Source organism: Rhinatrema bivittatum, chromosome 4, assembly GCF_901001135.1.
Source record: "Rhinatrema bivittatum chromosome 4, aRhiBiv1.1, whole genome shotgun sequence".
NCBI lineage: Eukaryota > Metazoa > Chordata > Amphibia > Gymnophiona > Rhinatrematidae > Rhinatrema > Rhinatrema bivittatum.
The window spans coordinates 51,983,061-52,005,149 of NC_042618.1; the positions used below are offsets into that span (position 1 = coordinate 51,983,061).

General features: G+C 43.9%; 1 protein-coding gene across 5 annotated transcripts in view; it reads left to right on the forward strand.

The window, feature by feature from the left end:
* Window positions 1–22,089, forward strand: part of LOC115089807 (coiled-coil domain-containing protein 170-like) — a 172,426-nt gene that overhangs the window by 12,737 nt on the left and 137,600 nt on the right. Inside the window, exon 3 of one of the 5 annotated variants that reach the window (XM_029598122.1) lies at window positions 7,293–7,400. The exons of the other annotated variants lie outside the window; for them this stretch is intronic. The gene's annotated coding sequence lies outside the window, so the exon portion shown is untranslated. The remainder of the gene's footprint in view (window positions 1–7,292; window positions 7,401–22,089) is intronic. 5 annotated transcript variants of the gene reach the window in all.

A 22,089-nucleotide genomic window follows, 5' to 3' on the forward strand; every position in this document is an offset into this window, starting at 1 on the left:
AGGCTCCAGGGAGGAAGATTCAGAACCAATGTCAGGAAGTATTTCTTCACGGAGAGGGTGGTGGATGCCTGGAATGCCCTTCCGGAGGAAGTGGTGAAGACCAGAACTGTGAAAGACTTCAAAGGGGCGTGGGATAAACACTGCGGATCCATAAAGTCAAGAGGCCGCCAATGAAGAGTGGGTGACTCGCCAGAATGATGGCTATTGACACAATACCCTTATTAAATAAACATACATATGCTTACTGTGACTCCTACATCGCTCTAAGCTTCAACAGCAAGAGGTAATGGAAAAAAGGATTTGCACTCACAAAGAGGGGAGTAGCTGGCTTGTTACGGCGGTTACTACCCCAAACCAAATATGCCTGATACTTCACTTTCAATGCATATACAGCATAGCTCTCTGCTTCAATGACAGGGGAGAAGAATAACTGATACTTCACACATCCAGCAGAGCTCTCTGCTACAACGGCAAGGGAGAAGAAAAAGGGTTCACACTGAAAAAGCGGGGAGTAACTGGCTTGTTACGGCGGTTACTACCCCAAACCAAATGTGCCTGATACTTCACTTTCCATGCATATCCAGCATAGCTCTCTGCTTCAATGGCAGGGGAAAAAAAACCCAAAAACAAAAAAAAAAAACTGATGCTTCACGCATATCCTGCATAGCTTCAACGACAGGGGTGAAGAAAAAAGGATTCGCAATCACAAAGCGAGGAGTAGCTGGCTTGTTACGGCGGTTACTACCCCAAACCAAATGTGCCTGATACTTCACTTTCAATGCATATCCAGCATGGCTCTCTGCTTCAACGGCAGGGGAGAAGAAAAAAAAAAAAACCCAACAAGGGCTGTACAACATAGTCTAGGTAAACCAAATAAGCATGGGTGTAGCTTGCTTATCGTGGCGGTTACTGCCCCTACTACCCCTAACTAATCAAGCTAGATATTTCACTTGGATGCAGCTCCATCACTGCTCTCTACATTTATTTATTTATTTATTTATTGTTTTTGTTAAACCGAGTTTCATGATAGGCATCACATCAACCCGGTTTACAAATAACAAGGAGTGTAAAGCATAACGTAACGTAAAAAACAATATTTTCAATAAGAACCTTGAACTTTAAATACAGTGAATCAGAAAAAGGGAGAGGGAAAGTTACAAAAAACAAGGAAAATAAACTTGGGATGGAAGGGGAGAAATTGAACAGCACAATATTTACATTTCAGCCTATTGATACATTAGAATAGCAAGTGAAAATGAAACGGTACATAGGTAATCAAATGAATAAATATGACAGTTGTGAATGGTAATAGTATGATAAATATTCAGCAGGAATTAGTGAGAGAGGGTTTGAGGTTGGTTGATTCGTGTTTACATTCCATTATTGCATACGAGTTAGTGCTAGTGAGAGGAGGTTTTATTCAAGGCTTGGAAATGCTTTTTTGAAAAGCCAAGTTTTTAGTCTTTTCCTAAATGTTAAAGAGCATGGCTCTTGTCTCAAATCAGGTGGGATCGAGTTCCAGAGAGCTGGACCTGCTGATGAGAAGGCTCTGAGACTCAAGGATTTATGTTGGTAGGTTTTGGCCTTTGGAATTTGGAGTGACTCTTTGTAGTGTTCCCTGATAGGCCTGGCGGAGGTGAATTTTTTAAGTGGTATTTGTAGGTCAAGTTGCGTGTGTTGGTTGATAGTTTTGTATATGATGTTAATGGTTTTGTACATGATTCTATAGTGGATCGGAAGCCAATGGAGGTTTTTGAGAATAGGTGAAATGTGGTCAATTTTCCTGGAATTTGTAAGGACTCTGGCTGCAGAGTTCTGAACCATTTGTAAAGGTTTGGTGTAAGAAGCTGGGAGGCCTAATAGTAATGAGTTGCAATAATCTAGTTTGGAAAAGATTATTGCTTGCAAGATTGTTCTGAAGTCCTGAGTGTGAAACAGCGGTTTTATTCTTTTCAGGATATGTAATTTGTAGAAGCAATCTTTGGTGGTTTGGTTAATGAATGTTTTGAGGTTGAGACGATTGTCTAGGATGGCTCCTAAGTCTCTTACGTGGGTTGTTTGAAGGAGTGTGGGTGGTTTAGGAAGTGTGTTATTGTTTTCCGGTGATATGAGCAGGAATTCTGTTTTCGAAGCATTGAGTACAAGGTTTAGACTGTTGAGGAGAAGTTTAATTTCTAATAGGCAACTGTCCCAGTATTCCATTGTTTTTGAGATTGATTCTTTTATAGGGATTACGATCTGTACGTCGTCTGCAAAAAGGAAATGTTTCAGGCTTAATTTTGTTAGTAGTTGGCAGAGTGGTAGCAGGTAGACATTGAAAAGGGTGGGTGAAAGTGATGATCCTTGCGGCACTCCTCTATTAGAAGGGTGGTATTGGGATTCTTTATTATGAATTTTGACTCTGTATCCTCTGTTTTCTAGAAATGTTTTGAACCAGTTTAGTGTGGCACCTGTTAAACCAATGTTTGCCAGCTGTTTTAGAAGAAGGGCGTGGTTGACGGTGTCAAAGGCCGCCGAGAAGTCAAGGAGGATTAGAAAATATGCTTGGCCTTTATCAATACCAGAGAGTAGGTAGTCCATGAGTGAAATTAGTAGCGTTTCGGTGCTTGCGGCTTTGCGAAAACCATATTGGTTTGGGGACAGAATACTGTGGTCCTCTAGGTAGTTGGATAGTTGGGTGTTTACCAGTTTTTCCATGATTTTAGCTATAAATGGTAGGTTGGAAATAGGGCGGAAGTTGTTGGGATCACATGCATTTAGATTTGGTTTTTTTAGCAGTGGCTTGATTGAGGCAGTTTTTTAGGTCATCTGGGTAGATGCCATGTGATAAGGAGCAGTTTATAATATCTGCTAGGGTTTTTGCTATTGTGTCCGGGATAAGAAGAAGCATTTTGGTAGGGATTTGATCAAATGGGTGTGATGACGGTTTCATTCTTTTAATACATTTTGTATCTCTGTGATTGTGATGGGTTCAAAGGCATTAAGCTGGATGTCTTTATTTTGGGGAAGATATGTGTTATCTGGAGACGTAGTGTTTGGAATCAGCTGATTAAGGAGATCCGATATTTTTTTGTTAAAATGAAGAGCCAATTCGTCTGCTTTAGTCTGGGCTTGTTCGGGTGGTATATCTGGAGTGATAGGTTTAGTGAGGCTGGAAACGAAGGCGAATAGAGCTTTTGAGTCAAAGCTGAGATGATGAACCTTTCGGGCATAGTAGTCTCTTTTGATTTTCAACGTGGTACTTTTGTAAAGATGGAGTGATCGTTTGTAATCAGAGAGTGAGGCTGGTGAAGGGGCTTTGCGCCATTTTCTTTCTTTTTGCCGAAGTAATTGTTTGAGTTTTCGTAGTTCATCATTATACCAGGGTTGACGTTTGGATGTATTAGCAGACCTTGTTTTGGTTGTCAGTGGGCAGAGAGTGTTTGCTATAGATTTTGTTATTTTGGACCAGGATTGGAGGGCAGCGTTAGGGGTAGATACTTCAATGAGTGGTAGATCTGAGGTTAGAGCTTTACTTAGATGTTCCGAGTTGCAAGGTTTTCTGTATAGGAAAGAGGGTCTTGAGTTGAGTTTGGAGTCTGATCGAGGTAAGGAAAAACTGGTGGAGATTAGAGAATGATCTGACCATGGGACTTTTTTGCAATTTGGTTGTTTTGTAAGAGAAATACCAGTGTTTGTAAAGAGTAGATCGAGCGTGTGGCCTGCTTTGTGGGTGGGTTTATTGATTTGTTGTCTGAATCCCATCGCTGACAGTGCGGTGAGGAGGGCTTCACAGTTTGTAGAGAGGGGAACTTTGTCAACATGTAAATTGAAGTCACCCAGGATTATAGCAGGGGAGTCAAGATTGAGATGCAGAGTTATGGTTTCGATGATAGGAGAGGAGTCTGACTCTAGTAAGCCTGGCGGGGCGTAGACTAGCAGGATTTGGAGTTGTTCTGATTTGAACAATCCTAGTTCTAGTTTAGTTACTGTACTGATGGGGTGGTGTGAGAACCTTAAGGATTTTTTTGCAGCTAGGAAGATACCCCCTCCTCTTTTTTTTTGTCTTGGGATGGAGAAGAAATCGTAAGTCTGCGTTGGTAATTGGTTAATGAGTGTGATGTCTGTGGATTTGAGCCATGTTTCTGTTATGGCGCAAACGTCTGGGGTTGTGTCCTGCAGTATGTCGTTGAGTATAAGAGTTTTGTTGGTGAGAGATTGGGCGTTGAATAGGATTATGGTGAATAGGGTGAGTCCTAGTAACTGTGTAGTGGGGGAAATCATGATTGGGATGAGTGATTTGTAGGTGCGTGGTCGGTAGTACATTATTGTTCAGGTTGGATCGGTGCTGGATGAGTGCTACCGGAGCTTGGATGTGCTGCTAGAGACTGGATGTGTGCTTCTGTAGCCTGGATGAGTGCTGCTAGAGATTGGATGCGTGCCTCTGGAGACTGGATGCGTGCCGCAGGAGACTGGATGCGTGCTGCTGGATGAGTGCCTCTGGAGACTGGATGAGTGCTGCAGGAGACTGGATGAGTGCTGCTGGATGAGTGCCTCTGGGGACTGGATGAGTGCCTCTGGAGACTGGATGAGTGCTGCAGGAGACTGGATGAGTGCTGCTGGATGAGTGCCTCTGGGGACTGGATGAGTGCCTCTGGAGACTGGATGAGCGTCCCAGAGCAAGAGCCGAGTGCCTCTGGAGACTGGATGAGTGCTGCAGGAGACTGGATGAGTGCTGCTGGATGAGTGCCTCTGGGGACTGGATGAGTGCTGCAGGAGACTGGATGAGTGCTGCTGGATGAGTGCTGCAGGAGACTGGATGAGTGCTGCTGGTTGAGTGCCTCTGGGGACTGGATGAGTGCTGCTGGAGACTGGATGAGTGCCGCTGGAGACTGGATGGGTGGATGTGTGATCGCTGGATGGATGGATAAGGGTGGGTAATGGCTCTTGCTCTGGGACGCTCCAAGGAGCGCACTAAGGGGCAGGCCCCTTAGGTTGCGCTCCTTCGGGTGCGCGACGCCTGGTGCGCGACGCCCCAGGGAGTGTCTGCAATTTAAGGGCCTGAAAACAGTGCTGGGCTAGACGGCTGGGTTGGGGGTGGGAGCAGTATCACTCACCACGTGGTCCTGCTGCTTCTCTTTATTTTGCAGGTTTCTGAGCCCTCTTGTCTCTTTTTTTTCTCTTAATTTCCCGGTTCACTGTTCACTGCTGGCTCACAGAAGGGAGGGGTGAGCGGGCTCTTGCCCCGACTGAGCTGTGCCGACCGCACGAGCCCCTGCAGTGGAGGAGGACAGAGACTGAGAAAGGATCCTGGCAGAAAGATGGGGGGTGGGGGTGGAAGATGGTGGGGGTGGAAGATGGTGGGGGTGGAAGATGGTGGGGGTGGAAGGGGAATAGAACAAGGAGCTAAGAGAAACAGATAAGAATGAGAGAAAAAATGTGTGAGGCTTGCTGGGCAGACTGGATGGGCCATTCGGTCTTCTTCTGCCGTCATTTCTATGTTTCTATGTTTCAGAGACCTGGCTGTCTCTCATCCCCCCATTTGCCCTCAATGCATGAAAAGCCCCTATGGGGCAGTGCCATCCAGAATGCAATCACCATGCTGGCAGTCGGGAGTCTCCATTCCTTTTTGCTGGTGAAGACTGGAGGGACTTCTAGGGTGGCAAGTGACCATTCCAGAGGAGTGGAAAGGTTCAGCTGGGCCCTGGCAGAGAAGAGAGAGGGTAGTGGATCACTGAGTCCCCAGAGGGGACTTTTCTTGCTTTGGGAGTGAGGAGAGGGCAAACAATGGCCACCAGAGAGACTTCCCCCCCCCCCTACATGTAGGGGGGAGGGGAGGAGATGATGGGCCCCTGGAGGGCCTTATTTTGCCACAGGGGGGTGGAATGTAAGTGGCCAGAAGTCCTGCTTGCTTGCTGATGGGGGGGGGGGGAGGGGATTCTTTGTTTGTGGGGAGACCCTAAGGACATGGCCTCTCTAGCGTACTAACATTTAACACTTATTCTAAATTCATTGGAGTCTGATGTCCCTGGTAAATTTAGCGTGAGTTAGTGATTAGAGAGATAAGAGCTAATGTCTTATTATCACCCTGTTTGTATGATTTGCATATGCTAATTTTTGGCACACGCGCACTTGCCCGAAACCCCACATTAAATCATTCGTGACCGGCCCACTGCATGCCGAGTGACGGCGGGCTTTCTCTCTTGTGTTTTTATAGTTTTTGTACATAAAAGATGTGCACCGTCTCTGGTTACATTCTCTCCTCTGAAGCCATTCCTTTTGCTGCCTGCTCTTCTTGTGTGTCAGTCTGATAGCCTGCATGGGATCGGCACAGATTTACTTTGATGTTATTTATTTATCGAATTCCATTTATAGTCAGCTGTCCTGATTTAAGCAAAGTGGTGTGCAGTCATAAACACATACACAACTTTGATTCGTACTGGCCGGCCTGGCTACAGAGGTGAAGCTTTCCCAAACAACCTCTCCCCAGGAATGAAGTACAAAGCAGTACAAAAAGAGTAATTGCAGTAAACTAACTTGTTTAACCCTCACCTGCATTTATCAAAAAAATGTTGTTCTATTGCTTTACTCTTTCTGCCGTAGAGGGTCTGTACTGTAGGATCTGTCCCAGTAGCACTCCCGTGAAGAGGTTTATCTATTGCAGGACGCCCCAAGGTCATGGTCCAGTTATCAGACAGGGTCACCGAAATATTTGCCGTACATTCAAGTTTTGCAAACACCATTTCTTTTCTGGCTTACTTTCATGTTTAACAATAGAGGGAGCTCTTGCAATACACAAAAAGTACTGGAACCTTAGTGTGCATCGCAAAATAGAAAAACATATTGTCAAACACAAAAATTTTCAGCATTTAAGGTTGAGATCGTGCCCTTGGTCTATAACAGTTAAGTCTGCTGGATTATTTCTGCCGAGGAAAGAACATTTTCTCCCTGCTGAACTATGAAATCACCCAACAGGCTGAAATATCATCTGGTTATGAGTTTCCCTCTGCATACTAGAGTGATAATAAATAAAACAGGACAGTATTGGGAGAGCTTTTCCTCGTTGTCTTCATTTTGTGCACATATATGATCTCCAAGTTATGATTCGCTGTACAGATCTTTGGTCAGTTTGTCCCTCTGTCAGTCTGACTGCAGCACAGGCATTAGAGGGCCATGGGTCTCTGATTAATGTGATAAGACAGCTAGTGGAAAGACAAAGGATGTTTCAGACTGAGCTCTGAAATTGGTCCAAATTAGATTATAGACTGTGATGAAGGTATCAGCCAACCAACCAATTAAATTCTTCTTCACAGACACAGAACTGTCTTATTTGCATGAGATGATCTTACGTGCAGGTCTTTTGACATCATGGTTGGTCATGGAGAGAGGAAAAATAAGCTGGAAAAATCAAGTGTAACGTGGTAGGTATTTCCTGTCCTTCCCCAGTACCGATAACGTGTTAATGCAGTCTTTTGTGACGTGCTCCCCGGCCTTTCTTCAATGTCAGAAACTTTCAGCTCCGCTTAGGAGCTCTGCCATTGAAAGAATGCATGCTAGGCTCTATCACGGTAAGCCTCATAGGGTTTCATTACACATAACGGTTTATGAGTGGCAGTTCCAGGAGCGCATTTTTTGGATAATTCCTTTGTCAGGTGATAAAGCTGAAATATAAGAATAAAAAGAAGGATCTCCACATGTATTTCATTTCTGACAAGAAATCACTGCTTGAGGGTTTTGAAAGTTATTCCCGCCGTTAAGAAGGTGAAGAAATGGAGGGTGCTGCCACGCTGATCCGCGTGTGACAAGCCGGCGTAAGGATTTCTGCTCTGCATGCCCACCTAGGGTTGCCAACTTTCAGCCGTCAACTTTCCGAACATTTGGAGATGCTGTTGAATATCTTTGCTGGTGGAGTTTATGCGCATGTGACTTACGGACACTCTTCACCATCAGGAAAACACAAGTACAGAATACAAGGGCCAATCAAGTCGGCCCAGTTTACTTCCTGCTACAGGGCCAGAGCCCAAAATGATCTTTGTCTTTCCCCTCACTTCTTTGCAATTAATGAATCCCTCCGCACTTGTTCCCTGCTTTCTTGAACTGAACTGGGAGGTCGTTCAGTGCATCCACAACTCTTTCTGTAAAGAAATATTTTCTTTTATTTTTCTTCATATTGATTGAAATTAGGGCAAATTACAAAGCAAATACGCTTTGTTAACAGAAACATCATGAGTATGCTTAGGAAATAAAAGAAAAATAGAAACAATAATTGAAGAACAATAGAACCCAAGGGTTTTTGGCCTTTCGTCAGGAGACACGAGATTTGGAAGCATGTTTTAAGTTACAATGCCCGTGTAAATGTGTCATAAAATTTATACTGTAGATAGCTATGTTTTTTGGTTGTTTTTTTTTTTTTGTAAGATTCTTTATTGATTCTAACAAGCTTGTTACTTCCACACCAGCTGCCAATAGGGTAAAGGGTCTATATAGATCGTGTCAGGAATAATCACGTTCTTGCCAATTGCTGTATATTCTTATCTTTGATCCTCCTAATTGTTTTTTTCATCCTTCCCTTTAATTACCTTAAAGTTGCAAGACAATTTTTTTTTTTTTACACTTGGAACTACTGCTGAAAACAGAGCCAGAGAAGGTTTGTTAGATCCCTATCTAATGCATGCTAAGAGCATCCTTTCCCAAGCCATACTGTGCTCAGCTGGCTAGAAACACTTGTTATTTGATGCAGGCATTAACAAGGAACCATAACCCAGTCTGACAGTACAGGCAGGGGGGATTTTCCAGCCAGTCGTGCCAGGTCATCAACCCACTACCTTTCCTTTTTCTTTGCCTTTTAAAGAAAATTACCGCTGAGTCTAGGGTGGGCTCCTTTGACAGCAGTGTCCTTGGGACCAGATGAGAGTCTTGTTCCACGTAGAATGTTTTCATAAGAGCTGCTTTCATGAGAAGGGCCATATCTAGAACTTAACAAAATGTTCTCGTTTGCAGGATGTTCTTATATGAGGAGTTCTTGTAACTGCAAGCCGCCGTTTAAAATTGTATATGAAAAGCAGTACGAACGCTATCATCTCTAAAATACTCAACTGTTTAACTAATGCTTTTTTTTTTTTTTTTTAAATTGAGTCAGAGCGTTATGCAATAATATAAGCCAATATAATGCCAGTGATGGTCTTTCCTTGCACCACAATTAATTGAATAGACTCTGGGGAAAACGCATGGTTTTACCTGGCTTGTTGAATCCGAGAGCCTCAATGAACTTGGAAATAGTTTTTACAAATAGGAAGTAAAAAAATGACGTACTTCAGTCTGCTGTGTTCTCCTTTCCCAGTTTAAAAAAATCCATAGCTGCGATATGAAAAAGTAAATTCCCTTTAAAAACTGCTTCTAGCAAAAAGTACATCTCACCAGAAAGAGAAAATATAATTATCAGAAGCACCATACATTCCATTTATTTAAAAATGTGTTACTCGATTATATGAAAAAAAAATGAAAAAGCTCAAAGTGAACTACATGTCCAGTTATAATAAAACTATAAATAATGAAGGATTAGATAGAATATATTCATTAAAAAAAAAAAAGACAACCATCCCCCCCCCCAAAAAAATACATAAATCACCTAGACCAACCCCAATAAACATCCATCAAAAATCTCAGCCTTTAATAAAAGCTATGAATAATAAACTGCAGTCACTTTATCACAGGGTATTGCATTCAGAATCCCAAAAAGCAGAGGGAACAAAGCAAAATTAAACAACCTGGTTAAAAACCCGTGCAGAAAAAATAACAGGTTTTCAACTGCTTTCTAAAAGCCAGCAGATCCGCTTCAGATTGCAGCTTTCTGGGAAGCTGGGTGCGGGGTAAGGGACCTCCTGTGTAGCAGAAAAGGTGCTCTTCCATCTGACGGCCAACGCAGTATCTCTGAATGAAGGGACAACCAACCGACCAGCGTCCTGATTACAGGGTATCAATGTGTCCTGAAGGTAAGCTGCTCCCTCCCACCCCATTCAGGGCCTCAATCGCCAGACCAAGCCTTTCAGATTTTGCCCGTCAACTCACTGGTATGCAATTCTTTCAGATAGGGAGGAATATGCTCCTTCATGTTCCCACCACCGAGTAGGCGAGCTGCTGCATTCCGGGCAAATTGCAATCAATTTAAAACATTTTAGTTTAAAAAAAAAAAAAAAAAGGGGGGGGGGGAGCCCATTGCGATTTGCTAGAGAATATCTGCAGAAATGGGCTGTCCACATTTTTCTGCACACTCCTTCTTGGCAATTCAGTTCAATTGGGGAGGGGGGGGGAGGGGATACGACAATTTTTAAAAAGCTCACATAAGTGTAAAGTACACGGGCACTTCTAATGCTGATCTACAGAGAAGCTACCCGGAGGCTCTCTCTGAAACGTAATGTAAAGCACGTGCACCAAAAGCCACCTGCGCATTTTGCACCTGTTTAAATGGCCAGTGGCGGACAGTAAAACAGTGTGCGCACTTCTGAAAACGTCCCCGGCCTGGGCCGTTTTCCTCCCCTGATGTAGCCTTGCCCCTGTGGCGGCTTCCTTGCAATCCAGCTAAAAGCTGGCATGCCACGGAAAATTGAGCCGAGGAGGGCAGAATCCAGATAGGGCAATCTGCGTGTTCATGGGATTTAATGTGGCTGGATGGCTACTTATGATCTTGGAAAGAGCCACTCTGCAATGTCCTCTGACTGGGAGGACGTGTGATCCTGTAATGTCATTAGAGGTTATGATGCCTGTGATCAGGGAGCCAAGCAGCTGATCCTAGCCATGCATAAAAAATTATTAGGGATGCAAAACAGAAACAGAGCACATTGTCATCTCTTCTTTTTTTTCTTAAAGAATATTCACTAGTGATTTATGAAATATTCAGTAAGCTGGCTAGCAGCAAAGTAATCCAGATAACTTTGCATGAATATATTCAGCAAAACTTATCTTCTGTTTGAATATACTCAACTGTTACCAAGTTGACGTTATCAGGGTAACTTTGCCAGTCACAGGCTGACTGAATATTTGAAAAATAAAAACCTCACAGGCCAGCAGTAATCTTATCCTCCGCTTCATCCCCCAAAATAAAAAAAACAAAAAAACCCCCAAATGGGGCTGTAGCAACTTGATTCCCATCCCCGCAAGTTTTACAAAATCATGACAGGGTCACCACAGCCCAGTTTACAAATAAAGGTGGAGGCAATACCTCCACCCTCCGAACCTCTAAAAGCCTCCCAGTAACCCAGTGGGAGCAGAAGCTATCACCTCCTCCCGCAGGGTAAATAAATGCCTCCTCATATCTCGTTGCCACTGAGGTTTAAGGTTATCTGGGAAATCTTTCTGGGTAACTTTAGCCTTGCTGTCCAACATGACCAGACCTACTCTGCTAAGCAGAACACTGCTGCAGTATGTCTTTTTTTATTTTTTTTTTATTCAGGTTAAGTTTTAGCCAAGAAATAGCTTACCTGGCTTAAATGTATCTGCTCAATGGGTTTGGGGCAGAAGGGGAGGGGTTGCATATATTTAGAACCCTAGGTTTATCAGTCCAAGTCCTGGAACTTAGCCAGGCAAACCTCTTTGAATATTGAACTCTTTGGTATTAAATTCATCTGCCCCAACTTTTCTTTTACGTTTTGAAAATCTCCATATAGGAAGAGAAACGTCCCGGCCAGAGCTGGTGATGCTGCAGAGCTCTGGCTGGCTGAGGTCTGTCATTGCTGTGGGAGGGGCGGGGGTGGGGATATATAATAGAGAGAAATCCACGGGAGGTTGCAAATGAAGGCTCGTGGCACCGGATCTCAGCGCGGTTTCTGGCTGAGCTGGAAGCCCAAAAGGAGAAGGAAACCTGGCAGCCCTCCCCAAAATGAAATGTAAAAGCCAGGAAAACAATGTAAAAGAAGCATGATGAGAAGAGTTATATTACTGCTGATGTATCCCGGTTGTGCACCTGTCAAGCTACTGAGTCACTATTCAGGGGTATAATCCTGATATTTGAGACTGTGTTAATGAGGAGAATGTCATGGTTAGAAGGATGACTGTTTTCCTAGGAGGAGGTCATTCTCAGAAGAAGAGAGTTTGAGCAGTATGCAGTTACATGTACAGCTGAGTTCCTTTTATTTGTGGACCCATTATCTGGGAAAAACAAACTGCAGTCCCCAGCCCATGTTCCATTACCTGGAAAAACTTCTAGCATTCAGAATTTAAATGCCACAGATGTCATGAACCACCAGGGCCTCAACCTCAACCCTTTCAGCTTGCAGCCGTTTGTACGTGGACGCAGCTCTGGGAGATGGGCAGCGTAACTTCCCCTCTGTTCCCAGCATTTCTGGCAGTGGGTGGTAGCGTTAAGCCTAGCAGAAAGGTGGCCAGAAGAGCAGTAAACCTCCGAATTCAGAAAATCAATGCGAGAGAGTCCACTGTCAAAGAACCAGCGCTCTTCAGAGAGAACTCCAGGAATGGCAAGACAGAGGCAGGTGGTGCTGTCTGTTCAGCAGAAAGTGGAGAGGCGTCAAAAAAAACGTGATCAGATGGCAAGCACCGCTTAACTCTGGCAAGATTATAGTGCCAGGCAGGGGATGATCTACGATTTCAGAGCACAGAGAAACAAGATTCCAAAGTAAAGGCAGAACAGAAATGCTAGAAACTAAATGAAAGCGACTATAATGGAGTTTCTGACCACAAATGGTTAGGAGGGCACAGGAATGTTGATTTGGACAGTGTACAACACAGTACGAGTGGTTCCACCAGCGTTGCAGTGGAGGAGTGCTGGCATCAGAGCCAGTGTTAATAGAGGTCACTTTTTTTTTTTCCATACAGAATTGAAGATTGAAAGTGAACGTGACTGCTCCACTGGTTGCCTTCAAAGGTTTGAGCATCCCCCATGGCATTTGTCGGCTAAGAGCTGCTAGTGAAAAGCTGTCTGCAGATCATGAGGCTAGCAGAGAAGCATGTGGAAGGTTTGGCCCGACTGGTCTCTGAGAATCAACCAACTGCAGAACATGTCTGTCGTGCAGGTGAAATAGGATGGTGCTGAAGAGATCGTTCATGCAGCACCCTTGCTTGCCATGATGAGAGATCCACCCACACCCGCTCCGATGCTTACGGAAGTACATACTGCTTGTCATTGATTAACGTGCCCGCCCACCAGCTTTTGAAAATGTGAATGTGCTCTCTATGTGAATGTGCTCTCTATGTGAATGTGCTCTCTATGTGCTCTCTAGTGACTCCTACATCGCTCTAAGCTTCAACAGCAAGAGGTAATGGAAAAAAGGATTTGCACTCATAAAGAGGGGAGTAGCTGGCTTGTTACGGCGGTTACTACCCCAAACCAAATATGCCTGATACTTCACTTTCAATGCATATACAGCATAGCTCTCTGCTTCAATGACAGGGGAGAAGAATAACTGATACTTCACACATCCAGCAGAGCTCTCTGCTACAACGGCAAAGGAGAAGAAAAAGGGTTCGCACTCAAAACGCGGGGAGTAGCTGGCTTGTTACGGCAGTTACTACCCCAAACCAAATGTGCCTGATACTTCACTTTCCATGCATATCCAGCATGGTTCTCTGCTGCATCGGCATGGGAGAAAGACTGATACATCACGCATTTCCAGCATAGCTCTCTGCTTCAACGGCAGGGGAAAAAAAAAACAAAAACAAAAACAAAAAACTGATGCTTCACGCATATCCTGCATAGCTTCAACAACAGGGGTGAAGAAAAAAAAGGATTCGCAATCACAAAGCGAGGAGTAGCTGGCTTGTTACGGCGGTTACTACCCCAACCAAATGTGCCTGATACTTCACTTTCAATGCATATCCAGCATGGCTCTCTGCTTCTACAGCAGGGGAGAAGAAAAAAAAACCCAACAAGAGCTGTACAACATAGTCTAGGTAAAACAAATAAGCATGGGTGTAGCTTGCTTATCGCGGCGGTTACTGCCCCTACTACCCCTAACTAATCAAGCTAGATATTTCACTTGCATGCAGCTCCATCACTGCTCTCTACATTAATGGTGGGGGTGGAAGGGGAATAGAACAAGGAGCTAAGAGTAACAGATAAGAATGAGAGAAAAAATGTGTGAGGCTTGCTGGGCAGACTGGATGGGCCATTCGGTCTTCTTCTGCCGTCATTTCTATGTTTCTATGTTTCTATGTTTCTATACTGATCAAACAAGCAGGCATGAATCATGAAATAAATCATACTAGGCGACTGGTTAGATAACCATTTTGTGCCGGAGGCCAGGGAGCATTCCAGACATGTTGGGCTCCCTGAAAATTGTAAGATTGTGTCACAGTTGGACAACTGTTCTATTTCTTTGATGGTACCATATTCTTGCCACCTACTTGCCACTCAACAGTACTTCCCTTATAATATTCAGCCAAAGGATGAAAGAACTATGTAAAAATAAAATGCCAATACCTCAGAGAATTTATGTAGAAGATTAGGCTTTGAAGAAAACTTCACTATCAACGATGCTGTTTAGTGCATTGCTAGTGCTCAGAGGCAATCATGATTCAAACTGTGAAAAAATGCATGACACAATCTGTGGCCTTCCACCATATTTCTAGAAGAAGATGATGCTGATTTTGAATGGTTCATGTCTACACAGGGGAGAGCTGATGTCAGTGAACGAATGCAATATGCTCAAGGTATAAAGAACATAGTGCCAGAACTCAATAATGATGACGCTGATGATTGAATTGATTATGAAATAATGTTCCAGTTTACTGACTTGGAGCTCAAAACAGTAGCAATAATTTCAGAGTCTCGCTGACTCTGAAATTATTGCTATTGTTTTGAGTCCCAAGTCAGTAATAACAGTGAGGATGAGGAAAAGCAACCACAGGAGAAGGTGAAAGTGGACAAGGCTAGATCCACTATGAGCTGAGTGATATGCTTCCTGGATCAGAAATCTTGTGTTACAAAGCAGGAAATTATGCAAATGTGCAAGCTACAGGAAGAGCTTATGAAAGAGTCATTTTAATTTAATTATATAACACATAAACCGTTGTGTGATTGTACACAGCAGTCTACTGTAACAGCGATCCCATGAGTCACCAGTGACCAGCTTGGTGCTCTGGGGATTAGTTTTGAAGAGCTTTGTCTCTCACATCCCCTGATACAATGGCTTCTCCTACCCCAGATGATGCCTAACGTCAATGGACACCATTACCACTATTGGAATTAGGCATAAAGTGATCCCTTGTTTTTTGTACAGTGCTCAATAAAACACTTTCTCTTTGAATAGCCATTGTTTCCTCTGTTTTCTCTTTGTTTTACACACAGGAATGATTCTCATTATCTGGAAAATCCATTATCTAGAATGGCCTTGGTTTTGACCACTCTGGATAAAAAAGAATTCTCTGTGCTATGTTTTGGATTGGCAGATGTCCTTGGGTGCCGCTAAAGTCCATTTTTGGGTGAGAGCCCATCTCTGCAACTCATGACTTATACTAACTGTGGGGAAAAATTTTAACAGGGTCCACTCAGGGGCCACGAACATTGGTATTTCTACCACATGTACTGTTATGTTCGCCGGCCGCAGAGGCACTGTCCGACAACCACCCGACCAGCCCCAATCTCTCTCATAGCGGCAGGGATCTGCCATTGATGCCACCCTTCCCTTTTGCGGCTTGGGTCCTTCCTTAGGCATGCGCACGCACCTCTCTGCAGCATTTAAAGGGCCCACAGTGGGAAAAGTCTCGCAGCCCTCACTGATAACATCAGCACTCCAGAACTATTTAAGCTAGCTCCTGCCTTCAATCTTCGTTTCAGCAACAGGTCGAACTCCTTGTGAGTAGCTAGTTGCCTGGCTCCGGGTTCCTGACTCCATGTTCCTGACCTTGTCCTCTTCTGGATTGCTTCTCTGGCCTTGACCTCAGACTGTTCTTAGACTTCGTTGGATTGCTGCCTGCCCTAACTCCTGGTATGCCTTCTGGACTTCGTTGGATTGCCGCCTGCATCGACCCTTGGCATGTCTACTGGACTCCACTGTTGGCTGCCTTCCCCGACCCTAGGAATGCCTTGACTCAGCTCGAGCCTACCATCCTTCATGGGATTGTTCACCTTCGGATACCTGCGCCTAAGTCCAGCCGGCCCCGGTACCCAAGGGCTCATCCTGCGGGGAACGAGGGCTGGTATTGGTGAAGGTCCTGTTGGGTCTCCGCACCGGCCAGCTCTGCCAGCCGACAACGAGGACCTGCAGGGCTCCTCCCTGCAGGCAGGGTCAACCTCATCTCGGTCCAAGGGTCCACCCCCAGTAACATGTTCTTTTGCAGCAAATTTTCAAAAGAGAAAATACCTGGGTATTTGTTCTCTGAAAATCACACACACTAAGAAGTAGATTTTAAAAGGTGAGGCGCACACACATGGACGCGCCGATTTTGTAACACGTGCGCGCTGGACGACTGCCGGTGCACACTTCCCCGGCACTGCGGCAAAGGTCGCTATAACCACCCTTCCTGCCCCGCCCCTCCTCGCCCCTTTCTCTGGGCCTGGCACTTCTACACATAACGGGGGGTTTGCACATGGTTGGGTTCCTTTGAAAATACGTGCGATGCGCGCAAGTCCCGGCTACATGCATAAGCCCTGTTTTTTACGCACATGGCCATTTTAAAATTCGGCCATAAGAACACCCGTGTACTTGGCACTTTCTGTTTGTGTGGGTAGTGGGGATGGGGTTTGGGGAGGGGAGGGGACCCTACATGTGCACTTTTGAAAATCAAATATCTGCCTGCGATTCTTCCTCTCTTGCCCTAACCATCTTCCCTCCCTCCCTCCTCTGGAACGCCTCCTTGCAGTCTAGCGAGAAGCGCACACATTGTGGAAGCCCGGGCAGACTTTTAGCTGGCCAGAGGAGGGCAATTATCGGATAGGGCATTTTAACTGGGCAAATGGCTTTGAACATTGCTCCCTGTATTGTCAGAGGTGACACATCAGCTAATACATTATTTGAAGAGAAGAGGGCAAGCAGTACCTGTGCTGGACTACACTTGGTGCAAACATTATTAATGAACAATTTCCACTTGATAGGCAGAGGCAGTATCAATATAAATCTTAACCCTGCAAACTCAATTTAGAAAGATAAAATACAGTGAGATGTATTGCTGTCCAAGGGCTAATTATTTAATTGCAATTAAGGTCTGCCAAGGCATTTTTCCCCTAGCACTCTGTATTTTATTAATGATTAAACTATATCTGTTGGAATGTATATCAATGGCCATGTACAATGCTTAGTATATCTCCTTCAATTCATAGCAGATCTGAAACGCACATTTTCCTCATCACTCTCATACAGATCACACCGGTCAAACTTAGAGCATGCTTGCCATTCCTGCTGCATTGACAGATAAATTCCAGAGCAGTCTTATCAGATCACTTGAGCCTCTCTTGGCTAGCTATGGACTGACTCTAGCAATGTTCGTATAAGGGCTTCTCAGGAACCTGGCAGTCTATTGTAAAACAATCACGTGTATTCTGCTTCCTTTGGGCAAATGCACTTTTCCAGTGTAAGTGCAAATTCTAATCCATCAGTATAAGAGTGTGCTGTACATTTTAAGTGTGACATGACAAAATCTGGAAATAATGTCACCAAGTAACATTATTTTCAGATTTTGCCATGTCACACGTTTAATATATTTTTCTTTTTTCTGAGGTGTAATAAGAATCTTTGATTTTATGATATGATTTGTATTTACTTAAACTTATATCCTTATATTTTAAATTGTCCCAGGCAGAGTACAACAAAATAATGCTACTAAATAGCCTCAGAAAAACAATATAACAACATAAATGGCATAAATGATCTCAAAAATAACAATAGCATCATAAAACCAAAATAAACAATGAATCAGCCTCTTAAATCAACTGTGAAATATTCTGGAGGCCCTTCCTTTTTGTTGAGCAAGAGGGGTTTCTCTCTCCCTTTGTTTGGAGTTCATTCCATGAGGGGTTCTGCTTGGAAGTCCAGGAGGCCATAGGATACTCATCCGGGATTTTGCGGTTTCAACCAGCTATTTCTGAGTTTTGGAGTAAAAGCATTTTCAGTTCTTGTGGGGCTCTGAAGAAGAAAGGGCCTTGTAGAAAACCAGGGGATGCTCTAATTTTACTGAGCTATGACTGTTGGGTTTGAGAAGCCTTTGAGACAAATTGCTGCTGGCAAAGGAACTTGTAATTTTTTTGTGCTGAAAGACATTGGAAGCTGTAAGCTGTTTTTTTTTGTAATGCTCTATTTACTCTCTGATTCTCAGTAACATTTTTTTCTTTTTTTTTGTTTGGAACATAACTTTCTGGGTGTGGACTGTTATTCTGAACTGTGTGAATTCCCCTTGGGTCTTATAGCCAAAGCTATGCCCCACTGGATGAATCCAGATCTGGGTCTGCGGTCACCTTTTTTTCCAAGCCTGCAGCACCCGAAGGTGACCCTCTATGAAAAGGGGAGGAGGAGTGGGGGTTACCCAAACAACGAAAAGGACTCTTCTTGTCCCTGCCAATTTATTTTCTTTCTATGATGGGGTACCAAGTAACCTTTTAGCTTTCACTGACAAAGGTTGAATAGATTGAAAGGTACTGCTCTGCACATACAAGTGTAGAGGCCAATTTTCAAAGAGTTTAGGCTCCTAACTTTTGGAGTCAGGCTCCTAAATTAGCCCTTTTGAAAATTTACTAGAGCTGAGTGCCAGTTTTACATGCAGAGTGAGATGTATGAACAGCACAGTGCACCTCAGTGAAGATTTGATGTCATTTGAAGTGAGGAAAGTCTAGGGTGAGAGGCCGTTGTAGAAATCTCAACTCTGTGAGACTTTCCTCACTTCAAATGACATCAAATCTTCACCGAGGTGCACTGTGCAGTTCATTCGTCTCACTCTGCATGGAAAACTGGCCCCTTAACCCTAAACCATTACCAAAACCTCACCTTGAGTTATCAGCTGGCTCTCCTATAGTGATATAAATAGTTGAATACTGGGAAGGCCTCCCCAGAGGCGCTCTCTCTCTCTTCCCCTCCCCTAGCCCTCAAATGCAGTTTGCAGTCTTTATCACAAATTGCATTACAATCAGTTCAGGCATTTAACACAGCTTAACACCCAGGAAAAAAGGTATTGTTATCTCTGGCATTAAAAGCATGCAATAGCATGGGTGCGGTACACTATCACACAGAGCAAAGTTGCCCCTCATTTTCATTAATCCTACACAAACCCCTCCCCAATCCCACCCCTATGAAAAATTTGCATTTGCGCAATGTAATACCATTAATACCGCATGCTTCATGGCGCTATCATGGGCACTAAAACCATAACTCATTTTGATGAATGGGCCTATTGTTTAAGTAATAAGACACAGCACGGTGTATACTATTGATGGATATTGCCATGCTTTGGGTATTTGTGAGGTGTGAGGTTGAATATCCCGCTACAGGATAAGAACATAAGAACATAGAAGTGCCTTACTCAGGGGCAACTGAAGGCCAACTGCTGCCTGAGGCGAGGAAAGAGATGGTGCTCAAACCCCCTTTCCCCCCCACCACCACAAGTTGTGGCACGACACAGGTCAAACCATCAAGATGGCAAGGAGGTGGTGTCCCCTTTGGAGTCTGGCTCTTTCAATGATTTGAAGAGCTGGGAAAGTGTGAAGGCAGGGGTCAGCGTTCCTAGAGGTGTGGTAGATATGAGTATTAGTGATATTTCTAGGAAGCTGGCAATCTTGCCACCCTCCGCAGAACCCTACCATCTACATTACACCCTTCGTCGGCATTTGCACCCTGGGGAAGTGGGCGATAGGTGAATGGTGAGGGTCTGTGCGAGGTGCACTCTCTCAGTGCCAGTGCAAAGGTATAAAGTATTAAGAAAACAGAACAAGACAGACTGTTATAGATCCTTACACAAAAACTATACAATAGCAGAATACCTCACTTCCATCATCACCAAATATAGAATAGTGACTAAAGTATAAACAGAAATGTGCAGGCAAAAACTGGAAATTGCAAAAAGCCAGACTCTGTATGAAGTACAACAATGGAAAAACAAAAATATCACCATTCCTCATAAAACATTAAAATCAGGAAATATAAAACATCCGTCATACAAATACAAAAATAAATATTTCAAGACAGCTAATAGCTAATAGTCCACAATTAGTCACAAAAACTTTTTAAAAGTTCCCCAAAACCAATAAAGTAAAAACAGGAGACACATAAAATAAACATCCAATAATAATTAAAACTAATATGGATAACATTTTTTTCCAGCTTTCCATACCTGGGAACTTTTGATTTTCAGTCACCCTGAAATTATCCTGGATTACTGAGAGAAGGAGGGGGCTACACACAAACTTTTCCCACTCTCTCTGCCACAGCCTTTCTAACACAAACATTCTTATTGTCTCACACAAACAAGCTCACTCACACTCTCATATTCTCAAATGCCCTCACACACACAAACATGCTCACACTTACACGCTCACACTCACATGCTTATACACACAAACACACACACACTCTCTCTCTCTCACACACATACCTTGCTTTGGGAAAGAGATGCAGGGGATTTCTGCTAGTTTGTTTTGATCAATATCTGGGGATGTGTGAATTGTAAAGTGTTGAAATGGGGTGGTATTGAAAAAAAGGTTGGAGAGCACTGGTTAGGGTGATCATGGTGTGGGAGTAAATTGATGTTTCCACTGCAGATGAAAGCAGCTCCTGTCCTCTGTCACCTTGTCCTTTCTCTCTTCTTTACCCATCCTAGCTTTGCAAGGGCTGGCTAGGTTCATCTGTTAAATCCTTCCTGTAACCATTTCAGTGGGATTAGGGGAAGGCAGGAGTGAGAGGCCAGTAATAAACATTATTAAGGAAATAAATGGTAATCCGATTTGGAGCTGTCTTGACATCTTCACTCTATATATCCTGTTGGAGTGAGTGCTATCTGGATACTGCCCTCCCAAAAAAATCGGGAGTTTTAGAACACGTCACTTGGTTGCGGCTGGAATCTGTCCCTGCAGTGCTACTACCGAAGAGCAGAGCCTGCAGCCTGCTTACTTATCCCTTCCTCAGGTCTCCTGCCCCTGCTCTGCTCTCATCAGCCATGATCTCCATCAGCGTATTAGGGACTCCCCCCCCACCCCCCTCTTTTCTGAGTTAAGTGTGCATTCAGCTTGTGCCGAATGCACATTTTGCATTCGACGTGAATTTTCTTTTTTAACTCCTAATGCATTTGCATAGCATTAGCTTACTACATGGGAAGTTAAAACAAATTTTATTCTGGGCGTGTTAACTGTGCCGTAATGTGTAGATTACTGCACTGGCCTGATTGTAAGTATCAGCACTGAGAATGAAAGGGCCATTTTATGTCTATGGGAAGAAAAGCTTAATATATTAGACCCAGAGTGACTTGCTTAAGTACACTCTATGAAAAGTGGAGATGGACATCAAATTTGGGTTTTCAAGTGTTATGACTGCTCTCAGACCACTAGGCTTCCCTACCACACCCTATAATAACCAGTATGTATCATAGTAAGGGAAAGGGAAGTGTAACTGAACTAGAGGAAACTGAACTATTGGCCAAACTGATTGTTTATGGCTTCATTGTAGTGTTTCCCATGTAACAGGTTTGGTTTCCAATTATCTGCAATTAGGGTAATTTTATAACTCCCCGCATAGGGGTGATGTTTGTGCATACATCTTACCACGGGTTTTCAAAGTGAACTTATGCGCACATACTTTGCTTTGACAATCCTTGCTTAAGTTGAAACTGGTGTAACGGGCCCTAATCTCCAAGCACTTCTGGCAAAATGTCCCATTCCTGCTGTATCTAAAGGCATGTAGCAATTCCTGTTTCCCGTGAGCTACTCTTGTAGGCCTGGGAGCCAGGACTTCCTGGGGTGCTGCTGATGACATCACATCCTGGCAGGCATATAAAAAGTGCTTTGCCACCAGCCAGCGCCTCAGCAACAGGACACCTGCCATGCTTTGCCTGCAATGTGTGGTACCTTATTCCTGCTCCAGCCTTGCTTCATTCCAGTCCTACTCTTTGCCTGGTCTCTTGCCTCCTTTCCTTGTTTTTCCTTTCTGACCGCCTTTTGGATTTGACCCTTTCCTGGATACTGAT